The 16,248-nt window shown below is 42.1% G+C and overlaps 1 protein-coding gene across 3 annotated transcripts in view; it reads right to left on the minus strand.

The window, feature by feature from the left end:
• Positions 1–16,248, minus strand: part of POU6F2 (POU class 6 homeobox 2) — a 320,035-nt gene that overhangs the window by 207,142 nt on the left and 96,645 nt on the right. The window lies entirely within an intron of this gene.

Genomic DNA, 16,248 nt, shown 5'->3' on the forward strand with positions numbered 1-16,248 from the left:
GCAATGGCATGTGGACCTCTTAATATGTCAGTCTCAGTCACCTCATCTTCATAAAGTTTTATAAGACACTGAAAAGATAATTAAGATTAGAGCTATTAGATCTTGGGACTGTTCAGTTCTCTTGTAGCCTTCCCCTAGATTCAACACTGATGGTGCATAACAATGTGTTGTCACAATCAGTATGGAACTTCACAACCAGAGCCAACCAGCAGAAGTACCAGCTCTGCTTCTGGACAGGGGACTCCAGAGCTAAGCACAGCATTTTGCAACATTATTTTGTACTTCTTAAGAACGTAACACACAGTTTTGCAAAGCTTTGCAAGACAACAAACAGAGCATTTGGAGTCAGCTCCATGCTCAAGCAAAGCCTCACAACAGACTTGCTCCTACCACAGGCCTGAACGTCACATCATGGGCAAAGGAGATGGCTAGTGCATGTCCTAAGAACTGCAATGACAAAAAAAATTGAAGATAATTTTAAACATAGAGGGTCCAATACAATATTGCTCAGTACTTCCTGGTGCCAGCACAGCCATGAGATACAGCACTGTCATTTTGGGAGGAATGGGAGGAAACATTCTTCCACGGACTTGACGAGAGTGTAAATGACTGCAGAGGGCACGAGACAACACAACGACTTGCCCATAGTGTGTTACTTTGATTACTTAAACCTCCGTCTGGCAAAGCACTTGAAACACATAAGCCTCCCAGGGACAGAAGGCCTTGGCAAGGCCAGTGGAAAGATTCCCATTGATTTGAAAGATGATTGTTGGACAAGGACCATTTAGCTATATGTGAAGAACTTGTTTAAAACAGAAAGATTTGCCTGACACCTTTCAAACATTAGCATGCTAAAAAAGAATTAGAAATGGAAAGAGAAGGGGAAAATGCAGTCAACTGAATTTAACTACACTTCCTCCTCAATGCGTCCACCCTCAGTTAAAACATCAAACAGTGGGGAAGCACTGTACATTTGTACCAGCTAAAAGTCCACTGAAAACAATCTGAGAAAAAAGCAAACCAAAATGGACGTGACGATAAAAATATCACAAGCAAAACAATGTTATTAATGCAAGCTTAATGCAAAAGGGATGCAATTTATTTTGTTGCTCATACTGGCTTTTCTGAATATGGCACAAACCACTGGAAGCAGGCTGGGTGCTTTTAACAAGTTTTATTTTATTCAATAAAAGTTTTAGTTATTCAATAAGTTTCAGAAGTAACCTGTTTGTCATAACACACGTGTGTATATATGTCTTCATCCCACCCTCTCTCCTTTTTGAGTAAAACTATCCTCAGATCACCTCATATGCAGAAATGCAAGCAGGCTGACTTCTACACAAGTAGAAATATAATTTCCCTCCTTCCTCCCTTACTGTTAGTTTATGCTTCAGCATCGTTCTGAAGGATAAAGAATTACAACAGAAATATTCCTGTAAAAGTCAGTCCTCTCCACTGTCTCATCTTTAAGCAAAATTTTGCATCTGCAGTTTGCACTAGTTATACGTACCTAGTTGTAAGGGTGAGTTAAAGTGCTCAAACTACATCAATAGTTTGTTTTTAAACACCTATTTACATTCTGTGAATAATTCACCTCAAGAACCTGAAACATTTGCAGGGTCAAAGCAGATTCGAGAAATTAATTGGAGAGGCAGTTGCAGTTTTATGACTTGAATTTTTTTTTTTTCTACCATCTGAGAAACAAGTAAAAGGCCTGAGTTGCAACTCACTCTCCTTTTATTTTGGTATATCCACGATTTTCCACCTAATCTCTTAAAATCTAACGCTAAAATATACCTGTAACTGGGATGGGAAAAGATTTTTCAGAATTGCACCACAAATCAATGCATTTTCAATACACATGTTTTGGACAGATGAGATGCAGATAAAGAGTATTTAGCACTGGGAGGATCACATCTATCACTGGCATAAAGAGGTGAAATGCACACAGATTAATCTTGCCATGGCATGGAAAGCCTGTAAAGAAATGAAATTCCTATGAAAGAGCACCGCATTCTCCACTGAACTTTTGTCACTGAAAAACTAGCATTTAGTGTTACACACAGCTTTTGGGAGGGCATCTGCAATGTCTTTCTGCACATAAGCAATACACCTTGCTAGTGAACATGGACTCACCCAGCTGGGAGAAGGGGCTAGCAAGGAGACAGCTAGCCTTGGATTAGGGGCATGATGAATTGTGTATTCAGCTGCAGACTGGAAGTGCAGAAACCCAAGCCTGAAAAGGAAGGTCTTTGACCTATTTGCCATGAAACCAACAGGCAACTGTCCCGGACTGTAAGGTAAGTCCTGTTGAGGAGTGCCACCTTGTCATGAAGGCAGCCACTGGGGTAAGTCACCCCTGAAGGAGTATCTGATTGCCTGATGGGAGCAAATCAGATCAGTACCTGATACAGGAAGGCAAAAGCACTTCTCCTCTTTGGCTCCTCTTGTCCCAGGAGCACACTGAGGCAGGTACAAGCACTTCCTGACTCACCACAAATTCACTAAAGGGAACTCCCAAGGGAAACTTGAACTAGATTGGGTTTGGAGCTTGGCAGCAGAGCTGCTATATAGATGCAACAGTATGTTTTAAATTAAAGTAATGGTGTGTTAAAAATCCCTGTGCAAAGCCTGTTTACCTGTCTGATTTCTTCATGTTTCTTTCACTCTCTCTTCCCCTCCCCACCCCCTAATTAAAAAAAAGTAGATTTGAAGGTAGAAGGCAAACCTGAGACTCTGCAGACTCCAAAAGCTCATAAAACACACAAGAGTTCAATGGCTACTTCTTTGGACTGCAATAGGGTAACTTTCTAACAGTGCTTGGCCAAGCCACATGCCAGCGCAGAACTGGGTCTTCAGTGATGGATTTGTACCTGAAAATGGTAACTAGGGGGTGAAACAGGTTATTAAGAGTATTCATGAGACCCTAAGAAGATTTTAAGTGAGAATATAAAAGTGAACATGTCCTTCCCATTACTCCCATGCTTGAACTCGTTTCCAATAAGGCCAGTGAGAGAAGCTCCAACAGATGTCAATAGGAACCGTATCAAACCCTGTGCCTTATAAACTCAGAAGCATACTTGAGAAGTGCTTTCTTGACACAAATGTAGTCAGGAGATGACAAGGAAAACTATGCCTTTTTAAAGCTGTAAAGCAAAGCTGGTTAATAAAAATGTTTTCCTCAGGAACACAGTAATCTAAATTTCTTTAAATACGATACACTATGTATTTCCTTTGTACCAGCTGAGGTCTCTTTTCTATCCTTCTTAGTCAGCATGCCCAAGCTGTCAGGGAGAGTGGCAGCACTTCGACAGGAAAGGCCACTAAAGCTGCTTACTATTATCTATTGTCATGATGTGCAGCTACGTGACTTGTTTTTCCTACTTTCCCTCTCTCCTACAAAAAACACAGGGGAGGACGGAGGAAACTCAGACCAGGACTTGGTACTTGGGAAAACTCCATTTTCCTAAGGAACTGATTCCTGTTATTATTATTTCCATTACTGTCTTCAGTAAGATACATCATCAGAGGACTCTCACATCCCTGAGATGCAGAGACACACGGCAAGCTCTGGAGGGGAAAGCACATTACTTGGCAGAGAGATGGAGGACACAAGGCTGCCTCTGCCAGGAGGAGGCATAAGGCCTCTGAGGATGCTGGAGGGAGCTGCTCGCAAGCAGTGGCACCTCATCCTGATCTGCAGAGCAGACACTGGTGCCAGAAACACAAGCACTATCTCCTGTGACATCCTTATGCAGTGTCTAACACAACACTTTGCTTGGGCCTCTGGCTGCCGCAACGATACAAATACTACAAAGCAAAAAAATCCAACAGTGTGAAAGGGACACTCGTGGACCAGAATAACAGGCAGCAGCTTTTCTGCACATACGGCATTTTAAAAATCATTTAAATTGTCCAGTAGATACTTGACATCAGACCTGTAAGACAGGCAAGTATGAAGTATCTCTCTGGCCACAATAACAGGTAGGGAAAGTATGAAAAGAAATCCAGGAGTGTTTTGTCCAACTTAATGATTCAGGATTTCTTGACTACCAGTCCCCATGCTCCAATCACTAATCCTTGCATCCAATAGCTAAGGAAGCTCCACGCATGTAACACTAATCTTATCTTGATGCTGGAAGAAAAACAGATCAATACAGTATTCATAAGCTGATGTATGACTAAAGTATTGATGCAATTTTTCTCGTGTATCAATGCCTTGCTATTTCTGTTTTGTTTGCTTTTCTATGTATGCAAAACACATGCTGCATTTCTAGCTGTTGTATACTCTGCTCTTTTCCATCCTGTAAGGACAAATAAAATGAAGAAAAGGCTTTAACAAAACTCCTGCTCATCAGTATCATAGCTGCTTCAGCATTATAGGTTTCAGTCCCACCAGACACTGAGCCATACTGTGGTTTATGAAAATTGGGAACATTTTGGCACACCTTGGAATTAATTAGTGGCTAGTAGGAAGAGCACCCAAAATTCTTTACCTTTCATTTCCACTACCTAATTTAATATTCCCAGCATCGTTAAGTTTTCCTTATTTTTCAAAAATATTGTAACTTCTGGGGATAGCTCCATCTTTTTGTCCTGTATTTATATAGCACCTAGTGCCATGAAATCCCTTGTATAAGGAGTGGGATTACAAAGAGTTAATACAATAGTCAACCCTCCTGAATTTGACTAAAAGGAGTGGACTAAAAATATGCAACCATTTTCCTATTTTAAAAAAAAGTGTCATTCTCTTATGTCATTTAATTCCCAATGCTCTATAAAGTAATTAAAAATACATTTCCAATTTTATTTATTTTTTAAGACACCAAAACTTTAAAAATTTAATTTTCTCTGCATGGTGATAAGGACTGCTATAAAACTTACATCTCTGACACGGGATTAATTTGACCTGTAGACCCACGTAGAAAATTTCTGATTCTATGCTATTTTATTTTTATTGGAAAATGCCAAAGTAACTAAAAACAGTTAACTGAATTTCACCAAAACTCCATTTTCAGAAGAGGAAGGGTACACTCAATGTATAGCAGAACAATCATTTCTAACATCCAGAATGAAATTTCAGATGGAAACCAGAACCGGAGGGGGAAAGAAACACGTCAGGCTTCCTAAGAACAGCCAGCGCCCCAGCAGTTTCCACACTGGACCGAGTCTGAGAGCACTAAGATCGATTCAGGACACAAACAGAGTCTTTCATTTCCCAAGCCAATGCCCCACAACACCATACCCTCGTGTTCTCCAATACGCACATTCCTCTCCATCTTCTTTTATTGAAATAGCTCCATTTCTTTTCCACAACAGGAAGAAAGCTGGGCACAAACCCTTAGTGGTTTAGTGAAGTGGGACTTGTGTTTGGGTCAGCCCCGGCAGCCTTTGGCCCTTCCACAGCCCAGTGCCAGCACATACAGAATTACCCTATGTGTACTTCGGCATCTTGAACACAGCATCAGTGCACAATTTGTGCAGTGCAGAGCTCACGAATTCAGGCCCAGCTAAGAGCTACAGTGGAAGGTAGCTGCTTGCAATAGTCCTGGTCTCATGCAAGGCTACATGTGGTTCACATGCAGACAAAACAGGAGGACAAGGATCACCCACCCATATTGCTTCTATTAAAACAAAACCCACCCAAGTCACACAAAAATTTGCACTTAATTGTGAAAATTAACTGGTGTTAATTTTACTCAGAAGTGCAAGAATTTGAGAAGTAAGTTTTCAGCACTGGTAACACTGTCAAACAACTGCAGGCTAGTCCTTCACAAACTACCAATCTCTCACCATGCATAAAAATAAATAAATATGAGCAGGTATATATGTATTTTCAAGAAATATTAATTTCACATAATGAAATTTCTTTCATCATCAGTTACCTATTCCTGTGAAATGTTTATTCCAATAAAGACATCTTTCCCACACCTTCAGCAGAAGGAAACCAAATTTTTTCTCCACTGCATCCCAAGCTCTGCAGAGATGACTGTGCAGGGTCTCTGCAGGGATGACTGATCCTGTGGGATGCTGGAGGCCCTCTTGGGCTGATGCAGTGCATCATCCCTGTTTTTAAAATTGGACATAAGTGCCTTGCTGGGTGATAGCCAGGGGACACTGTATTGTGCAGGGCTGTGAACATCTTTCTGGAGGAACAGCATAGTGTGGTTACCCATTTGGTTAAAGCTTGCAACTTTAGCAACGGTTCCTCTGTATGTCAGCAATGTTAATAATCTGATACTGAAGCTACTGGTTGCCTTCCCCTCCAGAGGGGTTTCAATCAAAAAGGAAGAATAGTACTAATATTAATCACTGGGCAGACTGGCTCCTGGACATACACCAAAATATCTTTATGCAGGACATAAATTCCCTCTTTAAGGCCGTGTGTGCAGACATAGATGCTGCCATTCCTATATGGAAACATCATACATGTCCCACAGACGCATCATACAATACACAACGTTATCATCTGCCAACAGACATTCCTCTAAGTTTGCTTCCATTGCTCTGTCCTTGGATTTATTATAGTCATCATGATACATATTTTCTTCACTTTATTGAACAGCTTTCCAATGCTTATAAACACACTGTAAAATAATACACAACCCTTCTCAGGTTTTTAGAAAACACTGCAATACAAGTAATATAGAACTATAAAATCTAGGTGAATGCTTTATCCATATGATATTGCAAGGCATGACATACATCTGTCATTCAGATCTTGCTGTCACATACAAACGTTTCATTAATGCATCCCACATGGATTTTTTTTAACCTTTAATCCCCTGATTAGCTGACTCATTCAATGAGTAATTATTTGATTCCAGTCTCTCTGCCACAGCAACATGTTCCCCTTTGTCACTCTCCAAAAACATGAAACTTCTATCAAAAGTTAAATTAGCTCAGGATATAGGAATAGAGTATTCTTGCTCTAATGGTAGGTTTAAGGTGGAAGCCTTTCACAACACTTACAGAAAAAAATTAAGAATGTTACCCTAAAAGGGAGTCTTGGCTTCCCAAAGCAACACATTTTCTACAGTAGAAAGCGTCCACTGAAAACACTTCGATGTCATTACAATTTTATGTAGAGAAAAGATATTTTAAGGGTTTTTTTTCCAGAAGATTTTATGGATCCCTCGGAGCCTCGGTCAGTTCAGCTCGATCCAAATACACCTGAGCATCAAAAAAACAACTGCAGTAAAACAAATGCCTAGTAGCTACCAGCTCTGATCCTGCAGGCATGTTTGCATGTGCTTTCTTTTACCCTGGAACTGATACAGTGGATAGAGACATTGTGGGGTGGTAAGGGGGCGGCAGCCCCCATTAAGTATGGCTCCCACCTCATGTGATGCAAGTGGCAGCAAATCCTCTCTTCCCTGCCCACTCTGCACCTGCGCTGCCATGAACCAGGCTTGGGGGAGGTTCTGCTCCCATTGGAGGAATTACTCTCATCGGTAAGGTTATAGACACGTGGAAATATTTATGAAACCAAGAACCCATGGTATTCACTTCAAGAGAACTGTGGCACACAGATAATTAAAAGTTCACCTGTCCTATTGGACCATTCATATTTCACTATGTCAATAGACTTAAAGATCCATTGGAGGAGGAACAATACGAGTGAGAAATATAGCTGAAGCCGTTAAGCACAAAATTTCTAAAATAGTCTTGGCAGATCATCATGGCTTTATCTTATACACTCTGTCATGCCAAGTTTCTCAGGCTTTCACTTGAAGGATTAAGACTTTCTCCTGAGACATGTCAGGCCAGGCTCCCATGAATTCCAATTGCAATGCTAGGGACTGCATAGGACTTGGGATAATTTATTATGAAGCTAGCTTCACAGGTCTTTGATAATTTATTACAGATCTCTCAACCCCGCTTAAAGAGCTGTCCTTGATCAGCCAATTGTCTAAGTTAAGGGGAAAAAAATTCAGTCCTAGGCTGCATAAGTAAGCTGTAGTAAAAGCTAAACACTTCATGGACAAAAAGAGATAAAGACAGCACAGAAACCTCACTCATCTGGCTGCACTGTTTAAAATGTCTCCAGTGACCACAATACATCACTGCAAGTCCATCTAAGATATTTAGTTTTAATTCTCTGTTAGAGTGTTACACAATAATGAAAGTGATGAAATAACATTAATGTGAAGGTTACATGTAGTTATTTAACTAGCTCCTCATTTAAAATTAAGTACTATTACTCTAATGAATAGGAACAAATTCAGGGCAGAGTTTGCCATTGCTCCTGCATCCTATGAAGTCTAGGAAAAGTTAATTGAGACAAATTTTGAGTAGCTTTTGGACAGAACTGCTATTTACTGATCACTAAAAAAATTCAAAGGGAAACACTGGAAATATAGGCTTGTAGTTCTAAGGACTATATTTGTGGAATTTGTCAAAAAAATCTCTGGTGCTTTGGAACTTAGAAGCTAAAAGGTCACTTAAGTCCTCAACCTTTACCTTCTAAAAGGTAAAGGAAAAGGTGCGTCAAGTAAACATGAAAAGCTTTTTATTTTTTCATCCATTTTATTTGCAATGACTGATGAAACAAGATGAGCATTTCTGATATTTCATGCTAATAATGCAGCATGAAAATGATACTGAGAAATATCTGTGTAGTCTACTCACCTTAAATTGAGCTGTCTTAATTTCTTTTGGTGAGAAAATGCCATTACAGGTAAGGTCTCTTACCAAAAAAATTGCAACCTTTGATCTTACAAAAACACCTTGAATTCCCTACTGCAAGTGAAAGTGGACTCTCTAAAACTACAGGCACTGTTCAGATGTGGATCTAGTCTGAAACATCTGAAATTCATTTCACATCATTTATTCTTGCTTCAACAGATTTTGCAGGTGCTATAAGCATCCAAACCACCCAAGCGCAATTGCTGAAGAACTTTTATGAAAGCTACTCCAACCACTGTGTAGAAAGAAAGATGAGAGAAAGCCTTTGTGTGCACACTTTCTTTCTGTAGCCATCATACTGCAGTACGATGTTTGGTATTCACATGCTGTTTACATTCGTCATCAGGGCATTTCATGAAACCATCACCAAGTTGTAGGACTTTCAGATCACTTTAGGAAGAGAGAACAGGTACAACTGAGAAAGGAGGGGTGAAGACACCATTTGTATGAAGGAAGGCCACATCACATTGCTGCCTTCTTGGTGGGGTGATCTTTCCTGATAGAGTTCAAAGGCGTGGCCACAGCTATTTCTTTGAAGATGCAGAAGCTGTGTCCTATTCTTTTCCCAAGCTGTACAGGTTACCACTTCTGCTGTACAATTATGTCTCCCTCCTGACATCTCATCTGTCAGTAGGGTTCTTTAACCCCTGGAATGAGCTTTTAGTGTTCACACTGAGACTTCACATGTGTAAGTCTGCCGGGAATTGTCATGATGGGCAATTACTTTTCGACTTCAGCATAGGGTAATATTTTCCAAGCATTTCACATTTCCAGTTCAGATACATATACCATCAATAACTGCTGTTTCATGATGAGGATGTGGAGAAGGTGGATTAGCACCATCACTGTGTCCCATGGAGCTTCACACTGTGAGAACACAATTACTGTGCACAGGTAACTTTGCTCCTTTCCTACTGGGGGAATGTCCTTCTACTAATAATCTTGGAAAAACTCATATTCCACTCAGAAGAAACCTGTCTGCTTCTGTAATGTTGCCAGAAGTGCAAGTAAGCAGCATAAGTCTTTTCTGACTCTCTCCCCCCTGTGACTAGGTTACTGTGTACATTAAAGTTTTTTCTCCCTCCCTCCCTCCCTACATCTTTGCAAGGCTTGTGAATTAAAGGAGGGAGCCGTGGAGGTGTGATAACTTGCCTCAGAATCCCTAGGCTGCATACAGCCCAGCAAATCTTGCCATTGCGGCTGCCACAGGCAACAACAATCCACCAGCAATATCTACACTGAACTTGGGTGGAAAGCTTTTATTATACAACTGTAACATCAGAAAAAAGTAAACAAAAAACCCACAAACACAGCTCCTCCTTGCTCTCCCCCAAAACCGAGGTGTGCGGCAGCTTTTTGCTGCTGATCGCCCTGGGGTGCTTGGGCTGCCCAGGAGCACCTCACGCCATGTCGGCACGTGCAGAAGCACAGCCTGCCGGCACCGTCACCAGCGATGCCCGTGCTCAGCAGCCAGCAGATAAACAAAGAAGCAACACCCACTATCAAAGCGTCAAATATCTATAACCTCTAACACAACATAAAGATTACAGCAAACAAAATAGACGTCTAAGAGGCAAAGAACTGTAAGAGCAGAGGAGAGAAGTGATTGTGAGCGCGGAGCAGGTGAGAATGCCTTTCCTGACACCGTGAATGGTGCAGGAACGCAGGGCTGACATGTTGTGACTACAAGTTGCCAGTAAGATACACTTTTTACAAACCTAGGCTCCTTCCTCTTACAGTACTTTAGAAAACATTATCAGGTTTGCAATCAGCCTAAAAGCAAAGCATGACTCATAGGTCAGATCGGAGAACTCGGCAGCATTAAAAAGAAGTCTCCCCTGCAAATACTCTGGAGCAATTTGCTCAGTATTTCAGGCACTCATTAGGCGTTTTTTTCCAGCATGCATGGCAATTATTCCAGCTAGCTGAAGATTTCATAATGTAAAATCTTTTGGATTCTGACACATCAACAAAAGGCCAATAGCTAAACTACAGATGTAAAGCTGGAGCTCAATAAAAATGATTCCTGAAATGCAGACTATTTTCAAGTGCTATTAGCAGAGTACCTCTTAATTGCTGCCTTTATCGGTATTTTTACCTTCTGAACCATAACCACTACATGACAACACGCTATACCCTGCATGAGCCAGATACGTTGTGCACCAGAAGATATGGGCCCAATTCTGCTTTCCTGATACATTCCCTGTTTCAATTCAGTTATACTCTCTATTCCACCATCTGGGTTTGCCTCTTGGCAAAACTGGGTGCAGCTGATGTATTGGTTTTGTGTGGCAAGGTTTTGGTAGCAGGGGGGTTACAGGGGTGGCTTCTGTAAGAAGCTGCTGGAAGCTTCCCCTGTGTTCGACAGAGCCCATACCAGCCAGCTCTAAGACGGACCCGCCGCCGGCCAAGGCCGAGCCAATCAGTGATAGTGGTAACGCCTCTGTGATAACATTTTTAAGAAGGAAAAAAAGTTGGGATGGCGGTATTCGGCAGCCGGAGAGAGGAGTGAGAACATGTAAGAGAAACAACCCTGCGGACACCCAGGTCAGTGAAGAAGGAGGGGGAGGAGATGCTCCAGGTGCCGGAGCAGAGATTCCCCTGCAGCCCGTGGTGAAGACCGTGGTGAGGCAGGCTGTCCCCCTGCAGTCCATGGAGGTCCACGGTGGAGCAGATATCCACCTGCAGCCCGTGGAGGACCCCACGCCGGAGCAGGTGGATTCCCGAAGGAGGCTGTGACCCTGTGGGAACCCCGCACTGGAGCAGGCTCCTGGCAGGACCTGCGGATCTGTGGAGAGAGGAGCCCACGGAGCAGGTTTTCTGGCAGGACTTGTGAACCCGTGGGGGGCCCACGCTGGAGCAGTCTGTGCCTGAAGGACTGCACACCGTGGAAAGGACCCATGCTGGAGCAGTTCGTGAAGAACTGCAGCCCGTGGGAAGGACCCACGTTGGAGAAGTTCGTGGAGGACTGTCTCCCGTGGGTAGGACCCCACGCTGGAGCAGGGGAAGAGTGTGTGATGAGTCCTCCCCCTGAGGAGGATGAAGCGGCAGAAAATAACGTGTGATGAACTGACCGTAAACCCCATCCCCGTCCCCCTGTGCCGCTGGGGGGTTGGTAGAGAATCCGGGAGTGAAGTTGTGCCCGGGAAGAAGGGAGGGGTGGAGGGAAGGTGTTCTGAGATTTGGTTTTATTTCTCATTACCCTACTCTGGTTGATTTGTAATAAATCAAGTTAATTTTCCCCAAACTGAGTCTGTTTTGCCCGTGACGGTAATTGGTGAGTGATCTCCCCTGTCCTTATCTTGACCCACAAGCTCTTTGTTATATTTTCTCTCCCCTGTCCAGCTGAGAAGGAAGGGGAGTGATAGAACGGGCTCTGGTGGGCACCTGGCATCCAGCCAGGGTTAACCCATCACAGCTGATCAGATGACCATGCCCCTGTGCTGACCAGCCTCCCTCTGCTCCTGGCCCAGGGAAGCTTCCCAGTACTTGGACTAACTTTTGTAAGCATTCCCCCGTGCACGCACGGGGAGAGAGACCCAACGCCCTAAACCAAGAAAGAATTTGCACAGCGGGGGGGCTACTGCACACTCTCAGGTTTCTGACAACGAAGAGGTTAAACTTCTGCAAGTGTTTTCTAGAGTGAGGAGTATTGTCAGCAAAAATAAAAAAAATTATGTTAGAAGCAGATGGAGCGAATAATTTCCCAACCTTTGCTACACAAACACAGAGTCTAAAGGCTTCGGGCGACTTTTACCCTGGACTCTGTTTTTGTCAGATCAATGACAAGTCACGTTAACAGCGGTGTTTAATTCTATCAATATGTGACCAATTGTGTTAGATTGTTTGGCCATTGATTTCACTTAGTGCTACAGTTGAGCTCTGAAAGGAACTGCTTTCCCCTGCATTACTACACAGGGTGACAAATGCCCAGTGCTGACTTTCGGTCCGGCATGCACAGAAGCTCTACTTTGAAAAAGAAGCCAGACTGCTTATATGCCAGGGGAATACAGCATGATAGTCATATTTGTGTTATTCTTTATTTATTTTCCAAATCGCCAGGCCATCCTGTGCAATTCTATTTAGGTTTGAAAGAGGATGTTCACAGAAACAGCTGAGTAGACAATAAAACAGACAACAACTTGGCCGCATGAAAATAAGGCAGACCTGGGAAGCTGCATGGCAGAGGAAAACAAAACTGAAAAGGCTAATTCCTTTCATATTTACTGTAAATGGGCCACTGATGCATGCACCTCAGTTTCTAGCACTTGCTAAGGCAAACTCACGAAAGTTTTGAACAGCAATGACTTAATAGCAGAGGTCTTTAGTGTATCTCATTTGCAATGGAAACCCTCTGCACTGAATTCCTAATAGGGATTTATATGGGGCTCCCAAAATGCATACAGCTCTCAGCCTGAGGCTTAAAGAAGAAATTCAGGGTTTGGCTACCCTTTCTCCTGTACAATGAAGAAGTTTTTTATAAAATACTTATTAAACTGAGTTTGTTTGCAAAACAATAGCAAGCCCACTGAAAATCATGTAAATACTATATTTTTAAGTGTTACTCTTCCTCTTGGAATTCTCTGAAACTACAGAGATTTCAAATGACACAAAAAAACCCCAGAAATCCTTAGGTTCTCACTAGCAACAGAGTAAATCACTACATATAAGATAAGGCAAATTTTAACTTAAGCTACTTTTGATAAACCCCTATTATTTAAAGCAAATGACATAATAGAAAGATATGATTAGGGTTTACGCTTCTTAAAGAAATATTGCACCTTTCAAGAAAAATGATGTTGCCTTCAGGTACCTGGCTTACAATTTCATGGCAACCTACTCAAATCTCCTCCTGCAGTCAGCATACCTGTAAGAGGGAGCTGTGTTACAGAAAGCCTCGCTCTTCATAGGACCGTAGTGACAACATCTCATTTTAAATAATCCCATCTGCATCTCTCTTGAGTCACCTTAGTGAATAATAAAACTGCCTTGATCTCTTAAACCCTAATGCATACATTTGTATTTAACTATCTTTGGATAGTTTTTCTTTTTCATGTAGAGATAAAATAACTTAAACGGCTCTTGTAGCTTCCATGTGCCCATTCGCCATCTCCAGAGGTATTCTTGGGGCACAAGTGATGGGATGTGCTGAGGCCCCATGGGGAGCTCACAGGGCTTTGCACAGGGAATTCAGCCAGGCAGCATCCTGGGCTGGAGACTGTTTCCCCCTGGCTAACTGGGGGGAGAAAGTGCAGCTGCTATGTAACTCCACTGCTAATGCTGTCTTGATGGTGTTCAGTGGGCCACCAGCTTGGAGCATGCTGGCCAGTGCAAGTGTATGATACACAAACCCATTAACTGCTCTCCCAATTTACAGCTTTGCAGTTGTATCACACATCAGGGCTGCCACCAAGACTGTCAAACCGGATGTTCCCAAAAATCAGGAGTTTGGCTGGAAGCCTTGAGGAGATAACAAATCACACAGTTTCTGTGGAAATACTAAGTGGCCATTTCTTTTCTTTTTCTGATCATTTAGACACTGTTTTCTGGCATTTCTCCCCAGAAATATAAATATATTTTAATATTCCTTATGAGATTTTTCTGTGAATCTAAGGAATGTTGCTACATAGCAAAAACCAAACCAAAGCAAAACCCAGATAAGATTTGCAATAATACGACTCTTATTTAACTCTAATTCTTGCCTCTTGCTCTGCTCAAAACTATGCTTCAGAAGATTTCTATGCCATTTACTGGCCACCTCCAGGAAGAAGTCTTTGCCTGGATAACAGTAACATCCAGAAAAACATTGTCTGGACCCTTCAGCCACACCCTTTATGTGGCCTCAATCAATACCCAACTTTTTGAGTCAGAAAGACATTAGAGAAATCAACTACGATGATGAAATAGAATGAATTTTACCTGTCTTCCTAAAGGAAGGAGGCTTGTTTATTCTCTCTTGCAGAATTATCAAGCAAGGATCTGTCAAAGAGCCCACACTGAATGAAGCTAAATATAAGGCTTCACAGCAAGGAAAGCTTCGGTGGGACCTCTTATTTGAACAGTCTTGTCTTTTGGCAAATAAGTTATTTTAGTTTACTTTTTACAGGATCCTTACAAGCACATTATAAAATTTTTGTTGATTCACCTGTGATAAGCTTATTCTTTAAATTATTTAGCTATAAAATATTTACCAAAAAAAGATGAAAATAAATGTGTACCACTAGCTGATTTAAAAGCGAAGAACAAACTGAAAATACTTTTTCGAACACCCCCACTCCCCCCCAAGAAACCCTGCTGAAAGCTACAAATAACTACTTGGTGCAATCACACTCCAAATAAGATACATGCCAAACACTCTAAAAGCTGAAGTTGAAGAAAGATTAGATCTATAAACCACAGAAGCCTCATACGGGGGGTTTCCACTTATCTCAGAAGTCCAGGATCAACCCCAAAGCAAAGCCATGGATTTGAAACACAGTGCAGCTGCCTCAATTGAAAAAAATACAAAAATATATACATTCCCAAAAGGACTCAACTCTGCTCTCTCATTGACCTGTATGCCATTATTAAAGGTGGGGAAAACAGGTCTCCAACCTGACCTGCATCCAGCTCCACTGAGTTGGCAGGGAAAATTTCCATTGATTTTCACCCTAACAACTTTCTGATCTAACAGTGTTTGTTTCTAAACCTAAAAGGGAAGAAAAGTGCACTTATTCACATCCGTTGCACCACTGCCATGAGACAGATGCAGCAAAGAGTCTGGGTGTATTTCCCATCCTCTCCCTCCTCCTGAGCCATGCTCTGTTTAAGGAGACTGGAGGACAGCACCCACGGTCCACTCTTAATTAAGATGGTCAGGAGGTATGCACATATTAAAACAGCACAGACAGTGGGCTGTTGTGTGCAGCTTCCCAAAGCCTTTAGCCCTTGTGCGCCTTTACAGCATTCAGCTTATCAATTTACTTGCAAATGGCTCCCTGAAGTATTAACCCAGGTTAATTATTCGTCAAATATGATTATGCAGTGGTAATGTAAAAAATCGGAAATGCGGGATGGAATTTTTCACTCCAGCGGTTTGGCAATTGTGGCAGCTGGTGGAGAAGCTGGAGTAATTACCAGCCCATTCCAGCTGGTGGATCAGCACTCTGGGTCAGGGCGGGTGGGGGGAAGAAAAAGCAATAAAGAACCAGAGGAGCGGGAATATGAGCCATGCCAATTGACGTGGGGAAAATTTCACAGCTGCTGGTAGTGATAAATGAGAGACGGTAGCCCTACTTCTAATCAATACATGTAAATGCTACTCATTACAGCTTTTATACACACTTCTCAATTAGCCTTTCCTCCCACTGGTAACAAGGAATGTCATGCTTTCTGGACTGTGAAAGTGGTTCGGCAGTAAGTTCACCTGCATCGGTGAGACACAGGAACAACGCTCACAGCTCAGCCTGGCAGCAGGTGGTAGCAGTGGAAGTCTAAATTCCTCCTGTAATATGAACTAAATGAAATCCCAAGTGTTGTCATTTAATTAAATGTTTTTTTAAATACCATTTCCTCTTTCTT

The sequence above is a fragment of the Harpia harpyja genome, chromosome 1 (genome assembly GCF_026419915.1).
Source record: "Harpia harpyja isolate bHarHar1 chromosome 1, bHarHar1 primary haplotype, whole genome shotgun sequence".
In the NCBI taxonomy this organism is placed as follows: domain Eukaryota; kingdom Metazoa; phylum Chordata; class Aves; order Accipitriformes; family Accipitridae; genus Harpia; species Harpia harpyja.